Source organism: Amia ocellicauda, chromosome 5, assembly GCF_036373705.1.
Source record: "Amia ocellicauda isolate fAmiCal2 chromosome 5, fAmiCal2.hap1, whole genome shotgun sequence".
NCBI lineage: Eukaryota > Metazoa > Chordata > Actinopteri > Amiiformes > Amiidae > Amia > Amia ocellicauda.
This window is the reverse complement of record NC_089854.1, coordinates 44,947,353-44,967,076: the sequence shown is the minus strand read 5'-3', so window position 1 is coordinate 44,967,076 and position 19,724 is coordinate 44,947,353.

Below are 19,724 nucleotides of genomic sequence, written 5' to 3'. Positions count from 1 at the left end.
CGAAGGGGTCAAATACTTATTTCCCTCATTAACATGCAAATCAATTTATAACTTTTTTGAAATGCGTTTTTCTGGATTTTTTTGTTGCTATTCTGTCTCTCACTGTTAAAATACACCTACCATTAAAATTATAGACTGATAATTTCTTTGTCAGTGGGCAAACGTACAAAATCAGCAGGGGATCAAATACTTTTTTCCCTCACTGTATATATGTACAGACGAGTGACAAATTAAAGGAATAACCTGAATAAGTGAGTGGAGGAACATAACGAATGCAGATGCCTCCAAACAGGTGTACTGCATGATACAATTAAGCAATTAACATCCTATCATGCTCTGTGCCATGTACAGTGCATCCGGAAAGTATTCACAGTGCTTCACTTTTTCCACATTTTGTTATGTTACAGCCTTATTCCAAAATTAATAAAATTAATTATTTTCCTCAAAATTCTACAAACAGTACCCCATAATGACAACGTGAAAGAAGTTAGAAATTTTTACAAATGTATTAAAAATAAAAAACAAAAATGCACATGTACATAAGTATTCACAGCCTTCGCTCAATACTTCGTTGAAGCACCTTTGGCACCAATTACAGCCTCAAGTCTGTTTGAGTATGATACTACAAGCTTGGCACACCTATTTTTGGGCAGTTTCTCCCATTCTTCTTTGCAGGACCTTTCAAGCTCCATCAGGTTGGATGGGGAGCTTCGGTGCACAGCCATTTCAGATCTCTCCAGAGATGTTCAATCGGGCTCTTGATGGGCCACTCAAGGACATTCACAGGGTTGTCCTGTAGCCACCCCTTTGTTATCTTGGCTGTGTGCTTAGGGTCGTTGTCCTGTTGGAAGATGAACCTTTGCCCCAGTCTGAGGTCCAGAGTGCTCTGGAGCAGGTTTTCATCAAGGATGTCTCTGTACATTGCTGCATTCATCTTTCCCTCGATCCTGACTAGTCTCCCGGTTCCTGCCGCTGAAAAACATCCCCACAGCATGATGCTGCCACCACCATGCTTCACTGTAGGAATGGTATTGGCCAGATGATGAGCGGTGCCTGGTTTCCTCCAGACATTAGTTCAATCTTTGTTTCATCAGACCAGAGAATTTTGTTTATCATGGTCTAAGAGTCCTTCAGGTGCCTTTTGGCAAACTCCAGGCAGGCTGTCATGTGCCTTTTATGGAGGAGTGGCTTCCGTCTGGCCACTCTACCATACAGGCCTGATTGGTGGAGTGCTGCAGAGATGGTTGTTCTTCTGGAAGGTTCTCCTCTCTCCACAGAGACACACTGAAGCTCTGTCAGAGCGACCATCGGGTTCTTGGTCACCTCCCTTCAAGGCCCTTCTCCCCGATCTCTCAGTTTGGCCGGGCGGCCAACTCTAGAATGAGTCCTGGTGGTTCCAGACTTCTTCCATTTACCTTGACCTTCAATGCTGCAGAAATTTTTCTGTACCCTTCCCCAGATCTGTGCCTCAATACAATCCTGTCCAGACAATTCCTTGGACTTCATGGCTTGGTTTGTGCTCTGACATGCACTGTTAACTGTGGGACCTTATATAGACAGGTGTGTGCCTTTCCAAATCATGTCCAATCAACTGAATTTACCACAGGTGGACTCCAATCAAGTTGTAGAAACATCTCAAGGATGATTAGTGGAAACAGGATGCACCTGAGCTCAATTTTGAGTGTCATGGCAAAGGCTGTGAATACTTATGTACATGTGCTTTTTTTGTTTTTTATTTTTAATAAATTTGTAAAGTTTTCAAACAAACTTCTTTCACGTTGTCATTATGGGGTATTGTTTGTAGAATTTTGAGGAAAATAATTAATTGAATCCATTTTGGAATAAGGCTGTAACATAACAAAATGTGGAAAAAGTGAAGCGCTGTGAATACTTTCCGGATGCACTGTATAAAAATGCTGAGTAGGCCCAGTTGACCTTGATTTTCGATCATGATGGCTGTGCATAAACCAAATTTACAAAGACAAATGCACATTTGAGAGTTCAGTGGTGCAAAAACCATAGGCACTGGTCTACAGAGATGTGGAAAAAAGTGATATGGTCAGGTGAGTCATCCTTCACCATATTCTAAACAAGTGGGCGAGTGCATGTGTGGCGACACCAAGAGAACGGTACAGGCTGACTGCTTGACCCCTACAGTGAGGTGGTCTGGAGTCTCTGTTATGCTGTAGGGGGCATTTTCCTGGCATGGTTTGGGTCCATTTGTCCCCTCAGAGGGGAGGGTCACTGCAAACTTATTCTGAGTGATCACCTTTATGCTATGGTGAAACATTTCTATCCTGATGGGTGTAGTCTCTTCCAGGATGGCAATGCCCCGAGGGGTCACTGAATGGTTTGATGAGTATGAAAATGATGTGAATCATATGCTATGGCTTTCGCAGTCACCGGTTCTCAAACCAATTGAACACCTATGGGAGATTTTGCACCGCCGTGTTATACAGCGCTCTCCACCACCATCATCAAAACCCCAAATGAGGGAATATATTTTGGATAAACAGTGTTCTATTCCTCCAGTTCTGGTGGCTCGTGTTGGCCCCACACTTTATGTTGGTTTTTCCATTAATTTGTCACCTGTCTGTATATACAGTACTGTGCAAATGTTTTAGGCAGGTGTGATTTTTTTTTTGTATTAAAACATATATGTAAGAATGTTTTTAAAAATAGACATGTTAATAGATTATATTTATCAATTAACAAAATGCAAAGTGATAAATACCTAGAAGAATTCTTGCTGTTTTGAATGCAAAGGGTGGTCACACCAAATATGGATTTGATGTGGATTTTTCTTCTGTTCACTAACTTTGCATTTAGTTAATTGATAAATAAAATCTATTAACATGTCTATTTTTGAAAGCATTCTTACTTTACTGCCTAAAACTTCACTGTATATATACACCGATCAGCCATAACATTATGACCACTGACAGGTGAAATGAATAACACAGATAATCTCATTATCATGGCACCTGTCAGTGGGTGGGATATATTAGGCAGCCAGTGAACATTTTGTCCTCAGAGTTGATTTGAGTTGAAAAATGGGCAAGCATAAGGATCTGAGCGACTTTGACAAGGGCCAAATTGTGATGGCTAGACGACTGGGTCAGAGCATCTCCAAAACTGCAGCTCTTGTGGGGTGTTCCCGGTCTGCAGTGGTCAGTACCTATCAAAAGTGGTCCAAGGAAGGAAAAACGGTGAACAGGGTCATGGGCAGCCAAGGCTCATTGATGCACGTGGGGAGAGAAGGCTGGCCCGTGTGGTCCGATCCAACAGATGAGCTACTGTAGCTCAAATTGCTGAAAAAGTGAATGCTGGTTCTGATAGAAAGGTGTTAGAACACACAGTGCATCGCAGTGTGTTGCGTATGGGGCTGCGTAGCCACAGACCAGTCAGGGTGCCCATGCTGACCCCTGTCCACTACCGAAAGTGCCTACAATGGGCACATGAGCATCAGAACTGAACCATGGAGCAATGGAAGAAGGTGGCCTGGTCTGATGAATCACGAGTTCAAGGTGTTGACTTGGCCTCCAAATTCCCCAGATCTCAATCCAATCGAGCATCTGTGGGATGTGCTGGACAAACAAGTCCGATCCATGGAGGCCCCACCTCGCAACTTACAGGACTTAAAGGATCTGCTAAAGGAGCACACCTTCAGAGGTATAGTGGAGTCCATGCCACGACGGGTCAGGGCTGTTTTGGCGGCAAAAGGGGGACCTACACAATATTAGGCAGGTGGTCATAATGTTATGGCTGAGTATATAGTATATGTATATAGTGGCACCACGTGGGGCTGGGCACAGTGTCAGGGTTCTATAGGCAGAGGCACATGACAGAAGGGAATTTAGTGAAGGAAGGGCATGGTAGGCCTAATTATATACAGTAAGCATTTTAGCAATCCTTCTCACTCTCTGTGTTTGTGTCTATTGCTTGTTAATTCCCAGGCTCTCCTCCTGTCTTCCCAAGAAAGAAAGAGTACTTACTTCCTGTTTATATGCAGTAGGTGAGCCAGGCCAATTAGAGAAGCTTTGTCAAATGGGAAATGTAGCTTCAGTCAGGCAGGCTATTTCCTGAACTGCCCAGCACTGTATCACAATATATATACATTGTCAGGGTTATATATATATATATATATATATATATATATATATATATATATATATCTGTCTATCTTTAAAATCTTCTGACTTTTCCATATGGTTCAACGTGTGAAATGTTGTTTTGTAGAACTTCAGAAGTGATGACACAGTTTGGTGGGTGATTTTTGCATTGGGTGGTTCACACTTGGCAGTGGCACCTCACATTATATTATATGGCATATGATCACTGATCCTTTGCTTGCTATTTATGGATCAGCACAGGTTTCCTTCTCAAAAGAAGGGAGATGAATATCAAAAGCTTAACCTCAATTTGACAAAATGAGTTGTCTTGGGAGCCTTGCTTGGAAGTCTGGAGCAGATTTAATCTTTAAAAAAAAATTAAGAGAACTGAATGGGACACACACACACAAAAAAAAAACAAGAACTGGAAAGACACAAGAACATACAATTATGAGCTGGACTGAACAGACTGAAGGGGATTTGAGCATTTGTGGAAGTGACGTAGCCATGAGCTGACAAATCCACCTTTTTGTGCTAAACCAGCACCATCTAATATTAAAAGACAACAATACAAATGGACCTCCTGACAGCAAAACAGTATATTATGTGTATATAGACAGATTTGCTTACTGTGCACGAATGTGCATTCTGTTAAGGTTCCTTATGTGCTCGGGTCAGGTGTTTTTTGTGTGAAAATAGAATATTAATTGTAAAGAAAACAAAGAAAAAAAAGTTGCTCTGTAAGCAAGGTAGAAGCCTGTCTAACTTAACATGGTTTCAGCTGCATTGTAAATTAACACTTTTTTATCTTTTTGAACATGCTATATGATTTCAAAATACAGGAAAAATCGATATAACTGTGTATTGGATTAGGTGGCGAGTATGAAATGATTTTCGTTCTGTAACACCTGAGGTCCACAGGGGATTGCTGACAGAAATAATTCCCGATCAAGATTTCACCAAATAGATTTTTTTTTCACTTGAATTAATTACAAGTGATGTATCAGGAGTGGCAAGCCAAATGCATGCATCACTAAAGATCAACAGGAGTGTCAGATACTTTAATCTCTGCTGCTATAGTGCTAAAACCTTTAGATACATTGAATACATTTTAAAGCATAAGACAATATATTTCAGTCACCCTGGTGACAACAATCATTTTTTAATGGCTATATCTGCAAGTCAGCAGGGTATTGAATCTGTCTCAGGGCACTGCCACAACAGGTTTACAGCGATGTGCTCAGCATGAGCTCCATCAGAAAAATGAAAAAGGCTAAATCGATCTGGAGGAAAAGGGCACCTATTCCTACCTGTAATGGATGTTTCTTTCACTGTTATTTGACATTCATTATGGGTAACAGCCATCGTCCTGTATCTGTTAGCAGAAACACAAGAATACTTTGACTTACAAAGAGTCGATATAAACAAGCAGTGAGCACATTTTGTAAACATACCTGTTCGCTTTTTTAGCAGTTTTCCTATTTGTACGGGTGGCCCTCCTCTGATATCTGAGGAAACTTTGGCTCAGGTTGCCAAGCAGCAGAGTTTGACTGTTCTCTCACACAGTACCCTCTAAAACAGTCCAACAATTAGACTAGAATGCAACTAGAAACCACTTTCTGCCTTTTTTTCTTTATTCAGATTGTTTTATGATCTTTTGCTTTAGCACGTGCTTAAAAAAACTAAAAAAACATCCTGTGCTTGAGATGACATTCTTTTTGAATCATGGGAAAGCTGTAGAAAGCTTCAATGCAGAACAAAATGATTATGCAACATACCTTAAAACCAGACCTTTCCAAGTAAGCCTGCTCCCATTCACTTTCCATTTCCATTGGTAATTTATTTACCCTTGAAGGAAAATTTTCACTGTAATATTGGTGTGAGGTTTAAATCAGAAGAAGCAACTGAGTCAGAGTCAACACAAGTCTTCCTGTATAAGTAATTCTTCCCTTCCTAACAAGTCTTGGTTAGCTAATGCATTTAACTTTTGAAAACCATGATATTTAGTAACTAAGTATAGATGAAAGCTAAGCATAGCATAAATGCATGATAAGAACAATCAAATAATTTCATAAATATTTGTGGACAATGAATTTAAGTATGAGATTATGTTAGTGAGTCCTTAATGTGCAAAATATAGCTTGAAATTTTAAGATAAAATCAACATAGCCTCAAGGTGAAATTACACCACTTACAAATGAAAAATTAAACTGCACATGGAATCTCACTGATAGCTGTTTGTGCTTTTAATTTTTAATAAAGATAAATTGAAGAGGGGAGTATTCTGTACAGTAGGTTGTTTGTCACAAATGTCTTACGGCAAAAAGTAAAAAATTATAAATAATTGAAAGATTGAGGATTCCTTTGAGGGATAAGGAAAAAACGCATATGAAGGCATGCCTGCACTCGATAACTAAAAAGAAACAGAAAATAAAAGAAAGCATATGGGACTGTTTTATTTATTGACCAGGGGCATACAATCAAACCCACTTAGGTGGAAAATGAGATATGAATATAAAAAGATTTCCTGCCGGGAAGGATTTTGCAAAGTACAAAATGAACTCCTGAAGACGCAAATGCAACTCAATAGGATCCTATTTCCGCGGTTCTTCAAAAGGCAGCACAAATCAACTATTTCTGTTTAGTGTGTTCAAAATATATATCTTCGGCTTAATTTAAAAAAAAATTACATCTCTGTAGTTGTTTACTGTAGCGACTGTGCAAGAGAGAGAGGCAGAGAGAGAAAATGATGTCATTGCAGACTTTTTTTTTCATTATTGAAGAAATAACAAAAAGCACACCACCATCATTTTCAGATGATATTCGTGCGCGAACATTTTCTGATTAGGTATGCAAATAAAGAGCTTCGTAGATCCTTATCAGTACCTTGGGACTCATTAAGTCCATTTCAATGACATCCCAAATGCAGATATCGTCAGGAGTTTGAGAAACTATGAATAAATTAAGCAAACTTTTTTCTTCTTCTTCTCACATTCAGATGGTTAGAAAGCATTAACCCCTTTCACTCCCTTTTAACGTGAAGCTGTCTTGTTCACTATTCCACTCTAAAAATGGTATTCACTCTCAGTGAATTCAGGAAATAAAATAGGTGTAAGTATGGGTATAACAATGTTGTATTTTTTGCCTTCTTTGATTTCAGGCCCTTATGTATTCATTTGCAAACATAAATTGAAATACACTATTTAAGACAGGCTGAATACAAATTAAAAACAAGTAATAAAGGAAGTAATTAATACAACTTAGTTACTTTATCCAAAAATAAAAAATGAAGAGAGGGTCTATTTCAACTCTAGTCTGGGCCAATGTGATGGAAACAGTGATTGTGGACTGAATATATCTTTGATCTAACCGACAAACACAAACTATTGACCTGTCAGTGAAATGTAGGGTTAATTCATTTGATAAAAGGAAAACATATGGGTACAACTTTATAATAATGGGCACCAATTCTTAATTAATTAATGTGTGGATCCCACCAGAATAACCTATTAATGCCTCATGCACTTCCACTGAGTTCTGATGTTGATCACATGTATTATCCCTAACCTCAAACCACTGTAACCCTATCCCTAACACTAACCCAGACCTGATCAGTAGGGTCATAGTTCCTCACCTCCTCTCCTCACTACCTCATATCTGATTGGAATAGTTGTTAATTAGTAACCTGTAACATGGTAATTAGAAAGCTGTTCAGAAATGGCAAAGGGTAATTACTTTCACCACATACAACTTATTCAAACGGATGCCATTATTTATGTATGTATGTATTCTTAAACAGCTAATATATCCTTTTAAGCAAGACCTGACTCCTCATATTCATTCCTCAAGGGCCTCATATTGGCAGGCAGCTTTTATAAACCTTTTTACAGAATCACCTGCTTCACACTGGGGACACAGGCTAAATTGGATCCATTAAGCAAATTATTACTTCAGTTGGCTAATTAAGAGCCCAGGTGGAGGTGAGAAGGAGATTTGAAGGCCTCAGGAGAGTCAGGGTGTGGAGGGAAAGGACCTCTGCTTACATCAGCATGACCATCTCGAAAGAATTGGCAGGTGCAGCTAAGGTATTATAAGGTAAAGCACAGACTCCAATGGGTATATGTGATTGGTGTTCATTAATATGCAGTACACCACTGTCATAAAATAATTCACCTTCCCCCTGAAGCTCAGCAAAGCAAGATGGAGGAGGCTTTAGTGCCAATTAGAAAGAAAATTATCTCCATTTATTGAGTCATTCCCTTGCATGCATTTGCGCAGTTTGTACTCTCCCATAATATATGTAGGACATTCAGATGTTTTCTTCTCAAGTTATGTTTGCTACGAAAGCACTTTGCAAGTCGATGCCTAATTATATTGTGATATGGTCCTGTCAGATAATTGCCAGTTTACAGGAGCTGCCTTACACTGCTGATAGTTAATGAGGTTTGAAACCTGGCTTCATTAAATGTAACAACCATCAGTGATGCTAACAGATTTTAATTCTGCGAAATAATAATAAAAATAACTATCACAGCAGACCATAATTTATTCAGTATCATACTTGTTACAAAGCCGTTATTCAGGTAAGTGATGGCCCTGATGTAAAATACTGGTGTGTTCTAACTTTACAGTAGAACAGTGGCAGCAAAATGTCACCAGAATTCTATATCAATGCCTTGGAAGTGAACTCTATAAGTTTAAACCAGATACAAACTTCTACCCAGAGTGTCTGAAATTGAGATATATCATTGAGGCTTAAAAGATCTACTGGGAGAAAATAAACATGTTGAACAGAACAACCTCTTTTACATCAACCAATGTGGTTTTATATTTGCTGATAAACATTGATCTTGTGACTCAGAACATTGTGTTCTGGTGCATTTGTCTGCCTTGTAACTCAGATGGCCTCTTGCCAAGGCATAAATACAATACAGTGTTATTTTCAGTAAAAAAAAAAAAAAAAAACCCATAAAACATTAAAACATTTTGCTGCTTTATGATCAGGTTCTGCTGCAGCAGTCAGCCCTGACCCTCAGCTATGATCATCTCTTGCACTTTTGCTTGAAAGCAGAGGACTTTTACTTCTCGCAGTGTGATAAACTTTAAGGCCAATAACATTTATATTACTGTGGTCACTCACACAGAGAGGCCAGCCAGGAGAGAGATGCAGTAGACAGCTCAGGTTGTTAAGTGAAATGTTAGGTACGTATTACAGAAAAATAAACAAAAATCCTCCCCACTGATGAAAACATTGAGAACAGTGATTTGATTATACAATTAGTAAATGTATAGGGCCATAATGTTTTCAATTGCATTAAGGCTGATACAAGTGACCATATGTTAAACATGTTTTAATGTGAACTCATCATATTTTTTCATTACATGACAATTTCTTTATTTAAACCAGCATTTCCCAAGTCCCAGCTGTGACTGCTTTAAAACATACAATCATTGAGAAACCTGATTTTCGTCTGCTGTATGGAGTTAAGTAATTCTAGTAGAAATTACTCTGTGGCACACCTGAAATAAGTCAATTTGAGAATGATAAGTTTTAATTAGGGGCACGTAAACTATTGATGAAAAGAAAGGGTATATAGTGCATTTCTCTCCATTCAATTCTGCAAAGCAGTATCATAAAGATTCTGAATATTATTTTGATAATTTTATAATCCTGTGAGGATGTCTATGTTTACGGTACATAGTATAGCCGTCAATGCAATTCAATGCGGCAAACCTAATTAACTTAAAATATTTTGCAGTACAACAATCTTTATTTAATCTGTCAAGAACTTTTAATCTAAATAAATAATTCCATCTAAATAAATCAGATGTTTATTCTTGTATATGTATTTTTGATTTATTTTGCTCAACTGTGATTTTTTAAAATATTTACTTGGAACACCTGTTCATGCCTGAGGGCACCCCGGTTGGGAAACACTGTTTGAAACCACTATTAAATGGTTGGCAGTGAAACCAAAGCATCATTTTTGGTCAAAGTGTGTTCAGTTTTATGCATGCAAGAATAACAGAAAACCATGGCCTGAATATAGAAAAACATGAATAAATCAATAGTAATAATGATAGAAAATTACCAGGATAATTTCCCACTTCTCTTTCTTCTGTATCTCTAATTCCTAACTTCCTCACAATGGCCCATTTGACATATGAGTATAATCATCAGATATCTTTCTAAAATGAATCTATATCCTATTAATGCTGGTGTAATAGGACAAGACTTCCATTAAGTACAGTTTGTATGTGACTTCATTACTTCCAATTACCCCAGTAACTGCTACAGCATGTTTTCAGCTGTCCCCGTAAATAAGCACAAATAGGCAGAGTCCAGCCATGAATGACAATAACCCTCAGGGGGAGCAGCAGAAAGGACATCAAATTCTTTTACACGCTTCCACCCAGTGACCTCACATATGTTGTTATTTTGTCATTTAATTAATATTGACACAATGGAGTCTGTAACAATTAGTGCCTGGCTTGCAGTAGGCCTTTTTCTAATCAATTCCTCTTACACCTCTGCATCTCAGGTCACTAGATTTTCACTCTTGAGGAAAAAATCAAGTGCTTTTCAGGGGAAATTATTTAGGCATTGTCATTTGGTAGGTGTTTTTCAATTGCCCAATTGATAGCTGCAAATTGTGTTTCCATCACCATTTGGGGAGATCTCTTAAAGCAACTACCTGCTAATTGTATTAAACGCCCGCCACTCATTTCTAAAATCCATTCTCGTGTTTTGTCACACCATTCCAGTTTCCTCATGTCGCTGTTCCATTAACAATTAACTTTGCGTTCTGGTTTTGCATGTTTTTTATTATTTTTTATTCACCATTGAGGTACAAGGATGCAGGGAGAAGGCCATGGAGACTGTTTAGACAGTGAATACAAAAATCTATACTAGTTCAATGCAAAGGAGAAGGGTTAACCTCGACTAATTTACTAGGCCTAGCCCACTGTCAACGCTCAACAATGACGGGCCATGGAAGTCAGATAATCTGCACAATTTCGTCCGTGTGCTCTGCAGTGGAAGCTTTCCTGACTCACCATTGTTTTTAAGTTTTTTAAAGGAACTTTTCTCTTTGAGTATTATAATCTGTAGTTACACATCAGGTCAGATGCCAAAGGATATTTGTCAAGATACCATGTGATCACCAAGAGAGCCTAGAGGGAATGTTTCCTGTTTGGAAACTAAACAGGACTGAAGATAGCAAAGACACATGCATCTATGGCTTCTTACAGCCAAGTGGGTTCAATACTAATGTTTTTCTTGTAGATTAAAGAGCTATGTTCAGATTTCCCAGCCTAATATACTTTAGATTAATTTAGGGTAAATTCAAGTACACACACTTATGAAAAACATCAATGTTCAACTCCAGAACTATTTTCCACAACCGCAGCAGTACTTAGAGAGATCATAATTTAAAAATAAATGTATTATTATAGTATGACAAAAATTACCTTTTTCTAACAAGATTTCCCCCACATGGTGAACAATACTGAATATATACATTCTTTAGTCATATCTCAGGCATTTAAACAGATTCTACGTACTAAGTCAAGACAGTACGTGCCAAATTGTGTGTGACAGTTAGTAGTTTTTATGTGTTTGAGAAATGCAAATTATGTTTTAATGCATTATTTTATGCTTTCTGTGGAAGTCAGAACTGAAAGGTGTATCTGCATAATGTATTTCAAAAGTGAATGCGATAACAATATTTTTTTACCACTTGAAAAAAAAAGTGCTTTTGAATGAACAGTTATTTTTTTCAGTCAACGTCCTTCATGGCAGGGACATACATCTGTGCTGCTTAGACAGTGCATAACTAAGTTTTGCAGATGAGTAGAATCCAATGCAAAAGACCATGAATTAGCTGCACACGAATGGCAATTTGTCGTTGCATCTGCCGTGTTAAGGCCGTGGGGTGTTAAAAAACGAGGAACTAGTTACTGACACATATCGCTGCCCTTTGATTTCCAGGAGAGAGAACACAGGAAAATCTGTCACTAGTGCCGTAACAAAAATACCCAGCAGCAATATTTTCACTCAGAAATATTCCAGTGTCACACTTTTTGCAGCTGCAGAATGACTCGAAATAGTCCTAAAATGACTTATCTTAGAAAATCAACAAAGGTACAAAGTCTTCCAAATAATTCAGGTTAGGCTCTTGGGTGGAGGCGACTAAGGCTTTAGCCAAATATTACATATACGTGTTTTTTTGTCATTTTTGTGGAAAAACTACAGTACTTGACATCTTTAATTTCCTTAATGGAGACCTTGGTTTAAAGTCTCAACTTCCTACTGCACACTGCACCCTATCACCACACTGAGGCATCAGGTTGGAATTGTCTGCTTCAGAGAGGAGACTGCCACTTGTGGTCCACCTACACTACTTTCTAGCTACAGCTTGACTTATCTTAATGGGTCTCCCATCCCTTTCCTAACCAGGTCCAGCATTGCTTAATATCTGAGGAGTTAATATACATCAGAAACGTGTGCATTTGTAGGACAGCAGTTTGGAATGGAAAGCATTGCTTACACAGAGTGGATTGGTTTCTAGCAGATCAGCAGAGTTTCTCTAGAAGATACCAATACTGCACTACTCATTTCCTCTCATCATTTTTTTTTAGCTTTTTTTCTTTGTTCTTTGACCAATGAGGAATCAGGCCGCTGACATCAGAATGAGGTCGATTTGTTTCCCAGAAGGATGTTGGCCCGCAAGACCTGTGTAATTTTCACACAAGGAAAGGTAAGGCGGGAAGTCCCTACAGTGCAGTTTTTCTTAGTCTTTCTGCATAAATGACCTTCTTGAGATTTTAGACTATTGATTGCATTAAATTAATTCCTAAATCATGAAGCTAAAATCTAATTCTGTGAGAACATAACATGGAGTATTGATTACCAGTGAAGGACCTATTCTAACGTTAGATAAGAAATGTGGAATGAGAGGGGGTGCAGGCAGCTAAGAATGTAATTATACTCACACCATTATTAAAAGCCAAGAACGTCTCTGTTCTTTATAATTGCAGTATATTATGAAATTCTGTTCTTCACTGAATACTTTATAAGCAGCTGTGAAAAATACCTAATTAAAACAGATAAAACACCTTAAAACCGAAAAATTGTAAGCTAATGGCATCTTGAATCATAACTAAATCACAAAGTCATCATGGAGGAATTTTTAATGAGAAGTATATAATAACTGACCTGGATGTTGAGATCATGTGGAGTGTATAATTGAGCTGGCATGTTAACCATCTTTAACTGATCTTTGCCTGGAAGAATGTATATTTTCATTGTGATTAATGCAGTTTTTGATACTTAACTTATGTAACAGGAAACAATCAAAGGAAGAGCGAGGTTTTGATCTGAGTGACTCAGATCATTATATAAAGGGCATTTTAAGGAACAGTACAAGTATTCGCCCCACGGTATACATTACAAAAAATACTTTTCTGTTTATTCATTTAAAACCATTCAAAAGCTTTTAGTACTGAAGTTAATGATAGCTCAGCAGTGATGTATGTATTTTTTTCACCCAGTTTATAAATATTAAATTTCTGCGAACAATATGCAAATCAACTAATTAAATCAAAGTTTGCTAGCAGCAAGTCACACGATCTAATGCAATTAACATTTCCATTCATGCCAAAAACAGTACTTTTTTATGTATGTAAAGAAGAAAGACAGCATTAAATATATATTTATCTAGAAGCGTGGGTGTTGACAAGAGGAAAAACAAATAAATAAACACTATCTTTCTCTAAAGTAGTTAGAATGATATGCATTACACTTTTTTGGGGAGGAGAAAATGCTGGCCTTTCTTCCTTGCAGGCAATTCAGTGGGTGATACAGATTTTTGAAAGCTATCTGTAGTCACCTCGTACTGTGATGCTGTTTCGGATTCCTCCCGTATTTCTGAAGTTTATTCACGATTCCAGCAGCATTCGGCCACCAGTGTGACTGAGACGCATCTCAAATGCAAAAAAGTTTCTCAAGTAGTGGCAAAGAACAAGGCCATGGCAGCCACCACCCACAGAGCTAAGTAATCAAGTCTCTTGTTGGCTAAATATCAGTTGACCATCTTATTCCTTCACAATCTCTGTAACTCTCACTTTCTTGCCCAGATGATGGTGCTAGTGGTACATATGCATTGGGCTTTTATTTATTATTATGATTTTTTTATTTTACATCTTGGAATGGGTTAAAATCAGATATTCATATGTATAATAATACAAAAATAAATAAATACCAGTAAAAACAAAATCAGCGGGAGCTGCCTGTTCGCCGGCATTGTAGCCCATTACTGTATGATAAACAACAAGCTACATACAGTACAATCAAATTCCGGGGAAAAAATCGAAAGTTTCCAGAAAGCTACACAATGTCAATTTCCTCACGATTTACCCAGCTGGATCCAAACAAACAAGACCGATTTCTTGGGGGGGGAAATGTGCTGTTTCACAGTAGGGGTGAGATGTGAGTGTGCTTCAGGGCTGTTGAACACACACAGATTTCTCTAATACAATGAACCGAAATTAGAAACCACTCTTGGCTAAAAGTTTTAAAGCTTTTTTTCCTTCTTCTTCATGGTACGCTTCAGAGTAAACATCAATACTCAGTCATACCACCTGGTGAAGAACACAGAATGGGCTTTCATGTTTGAGTTTAGATCATGATAATTGCTGCCCTGTCGCAAAAGCGCGAACATCCAGTTTCTGCAGCACAGTGCAGTTTTATGGCACATGAATAAATATTTTTCTTAACGATTTTGACAAGCAACCTTTAAAAAAACAGTATAGAAATTAGCAAAACATTACAGTTGACAAACACAGAACCCCCCTACTCCTTCCACAAGAAAATCAACCCAAAAAATAAATACAATTTATATATGAGATGAGTGTTGAGTGTGCTGCATCTGACCTTCTGCCACTGGATTATTATTATTATATGGAGTGATTAAAAATGGAGACAACTGAAAGGAGCTACACAAGGATACAATTCACTGACAAACGTTTCGTGAACATTGAGTACTCACTGGCATAAGGAGAGTTGTTGAAACATTTACATTTTAAAGTCCTCTGAGAGAACTTCTGTAGCTCAGGAGAAACTGGGCTCATTAAAATGCCCATGTGGTCTGCCAAGTTCATTTTTGTAATTCCCTCTTTGAAGCTCACACCTGGTCCTCTTTCTCAATTTTTTAGCCAACATAGATGCAGGAAAATATCAGCAAGCTAAGATCTAAAACCGACACAATATACGCATTTTGTCTCAGAATGAGTTTTAAAAATAAAACGAAATCATAAAATTTGAATAGAACCCCTTTAAAATCACAAGATACTTGACAGATGACAGATGTTTATTTTATATGGTGGCCCAGTAAACTAACACTGCAGAAATCCTCTATTCTGTAGGTTACACAGACAGATGTAGGGGAAAGCGTTACGATGCCTTGCTATATGCAGAGCACTGCACTGCAACGTGTTTGTGCTTTAATATGAATGCACCTTGTCATCTGAGAGTGACGCACTAGTTGCCTTTTCAAAACCTGCCCTGCCAGCGACATTGAAAAACATTTCCATTTCTTTCAAAAGGTGTCAAGACAAAATACTGGCAACTGAAGTTCCTCGCAAAAGAGCAGCAATCTCATGAAAAACGGCATGACAAAATACAGCGAAGTTAAATTCCCCCCCTCCATGAATCGTGCTCCAAAAGAACTCTGTGACAAAGCAGGAGAAATTGATGCCAGTCCTTTATGGATTGCATCTGCAAACATCAGGGGGAATGCTTCAGCAACAATACAATACAGGCTCCATATATTCCCCATGCCACATCACTAGCAATTGACTGTATCAAATTGCCAACAAATGCCTCAATTAAATTATGATGGTTCTGATTTATTTTCAAGTGAACCTAAAGGATTAAAGGTCAAATGGGGGGTGATGTATCATGCATCAGTCTATAAAGGCTATTACCAAAATACTAATAATAATTAAAAAAATCTGGCATACCAATATATTTATTTGTATCCACCTGCAATACACTACTTTGTTTTTTTTTCCAGTACAGCTTGCATGAATTGTTATTGCTATTTTGTCTTGTAACTAAAATGTTTTGTCACTTAATAATTTGAAAAATGTTAAGATAGTTGTCTTTGAAAGGACTCTGGGTCTTCCGTTGTGCTGTTCACAGTAAATTAAAGGCCCTCACAGATAAGCAAATCATGACAATTAGAAGCATCACAGCAAAGAGCATTTTAAATGCTTTACCTATTGCTATAGTACTACTTAGATTTTTTGAGTGCAATACAGACACAGTCAATTTTGGCCAAGGTCACTAAAGGCATTTCCTAGACTTGCCTGGTATTTTTTTCTTTTTTTTTTTTATTAAAGAGGCTGCATTCAATCTGTTTGTGGGTTGCACTTCATGCTTAGTGGCCCAAGCCTTCCCATAATCCCTTGGGAGGTCATGAGTGTTTGTTTTTTCTCATCCATGAAGGTGAAAGTGTCATGAATTGCTACTCTCCTTGGAAGGTTGGATAGGGAGACAGACTCCCAGGTGCCATTAATAATTGGGATAAGCCGGGTGTTCACAGGAAATATAGGCATCATTTAGAACTCAACCTTTTTTGTCTGTTTGTTTCTTTGCTCTAAATTGCCATCACCTTTAATTGTACACTGCAGTAGAGCTTTATACACTTATCACATTTATAGATGTATATGAATTTATATAAATGTATGGGCATTAGTTAAGTGCAGAAAGCTATCTAATGTGTCATTCAACACTGAAATACACACACACATCTGTATATTAATATCACCACCACAAACAGGTAAACTGCAGGCACTAGATACTGACACTTCACATGCACTTAGTTGTAAAACTACATAATGTCTCTATGATTAGCTGCGATATTGGTTTGAAGTGAGAGCTAAAACTCTGAAGGCTTGTTGCTGGGTGCCCTTTAACCCTATAAATGTCAATAGCTTCCCTTGGTGTAAGGCACACTGCATTAATGTAATGAGTGGAAATACAAAGTGAGCACATTTACTAACACCTGCTGATTATATTTCCACATGCATCTCTGTATATATGTTGGCACCGGGAGAGCTTGAACACCAGTCTTCTTATCTTCTAAATCCTGGCTAATTTGAGTCGACTTTAATGGTAACTGATGTGTATTAACCATTCAGCACCACAGTGATAATGACAGTTAAAGTTTGTTTTTGAAACTTAATTGTGTTAGGGCAGTGGTTCTCAGGCAGGAGCACTCAGTTACTTAATTGAACACTTAATTTAAGTAATTTGATTACATTTGACTCTTTAAAAAAAGTTGGTTCCTTAAAAAAATCATTTCCTTATACAATTGTATACTTAACTTAAAACCCCAACTGATAAAAATAATTAAAAGGCTCTGATTTAGGAAATTAATAGTTAAATTAAGTGTTCAATTAAGTAATTGAGAGCTCAGTTGGAAAGAAAAACAGCAGTGTAGGTGGTACTCCAGGACCAGGATTGAGAATCACTGTGTTAGGGTATCTAATGATACTTGTGATCATCTTTTTATTCTTAGGGTAGGGGGTGACTATGTTGTCTTCTCCGTGTTTATTGAAAAATGAAATATGGAAAACATATGTCTGGAAAAGATGTACCTTATATATGGGTTGTGTGTATATTTAATACTAATTACTGTGAATGTTTAATCAAATCTTTAATTAGCATCATAAAGCTCTTAACTAATTCAAACTATGATGCATCACAATTACAAATGACATGCACTCAAGTACTTAGTAGAACGTATTGATTTGCTTGGTTGGAATTAAATGAACTCCTACAATTCAGACATCAAAATAGACGTAGACATTTACGATTATCCAAAGAAACATAGCACCTCTTGGAAAAATAAATCTTAACTGGTTCTGATACTTCCTTGTTTGTATACTGTTCTTGAGAGAAGAGAGTGCAATCTTGGAAATGAGGAAACCCCTCGATGAATTCCACATCCATCTTTATAATTGTTGTGGACTTGTTCAAAGGCTACTTGTCTATGAGTGGAGCCATCCTATTGTATAGTGTTCATTTTTGACAGATTACAGCTCGGCTGCACACATACAACCAATATATCAATATAAACATCTCCTAGAATTTGATATACATCAGAACATACCTTCTGTCAGTAAATCAGTGTTGTACATGCAAATCAAACCACCATTGTGTAGATGTCAAAACCTTGGTAAGTTTTCACATTTGCTTGGGAGGGTGTGTATTGTAATCTAGCACAGGACACTCCACAATAAATAATATGTGAAGTGATATCAATTGTTATGCTAATTCTCTCTCACTTCTCATCATTTTCCAATCTGTCAGTGAACAATATATTCCCTAGGAGTCAACATGCAAGACTAAATATCATACAATGCAGTAAAAGCATGATGGCACTCATTATCTTTAGTTCTCTGCTGGGTACCTCTTGACACATTATGGGCATACCATTTTAAATAGGAAAAACCTCATGTCACTCTGTGCGGCTGTACATTACAATAACTAAAAGAATCACATGATTAAATGCACATTACTGCTTTGGGAATGGAACCTCTTTTTAAATATTTTTCTCCCCTTTAAATGAATAGGTTTTAATGAGTTCTCCTCTTTTTAATTACATTTTATCAGGATGGAATAACTATTACTGTAGTACCAAATTCCCTTTTTGTCATTTTCAAAACCATGTTATGACTCCCCTTGCCCGGCTTTATGTATTCGCACAGAGCATGTAATTGCAATAGATTGTAAAAAGCATGCTAGACCTCAGCTAGGATAAAAGAGAACAGAAAAAATAACCAAAGTGTTAGACTTGGGATGAACCTTGAAAACAAAAAGGTCAGCACCTAATTTGTCGACTGCACAGGCTGTCCAGTCAGAAGGTTTGACTGCCTTCCATTAAATTGGCATTAATATAGATAGTGAAGGAACACAGTGTCTTTCCATGCTTTTTCCCAATGATTTAAGACCACAGTGTGACTTTTAAGAGGCACCTATACAGCTCTAAGAACATAGCCTCAAAGCAAGCAGGTCTGCACACAAATATAGAATGTGCTTTAAAAAGGATTGGTGCAAAAGATTCTAAATATCATTGAATTCTGCTCTGAGAGCTTCCCTATGCTAGTTGATTGTGTGCAGAACAAACCTACGATAAAGTATCATTAAAAACATTCAAATTAATAATAACATAACATTCTGCAGGGATTCATAAACGCACAAATACCCAAATACCTCCATGTCCAATGTACGCAATGGAGGGAATAGATAGACTATTTAGCATCACATGGAGTACACAGGTTGAAGATTTCATTTTCATGGACACTAATACCAAGACTTTTTACTCTGAAGTTTTCAAAGAGGTTTACTATTCCCCTTTATTATCCTTTCCAATATGGTACAAGATTTTTTTTTTTTTTAAAAGGTGGGAAAAAAACATATGAAGTATTCTGATTTACGGAGAAAGCTGGAGTATTTATTTTGAGCTGCCGGAGCTGAGTGGTTTCAGTTGTTCAATTATCTAAGCCTTGCCACGGTGTAATGTAATAACATTTTGTTCCCTGTGT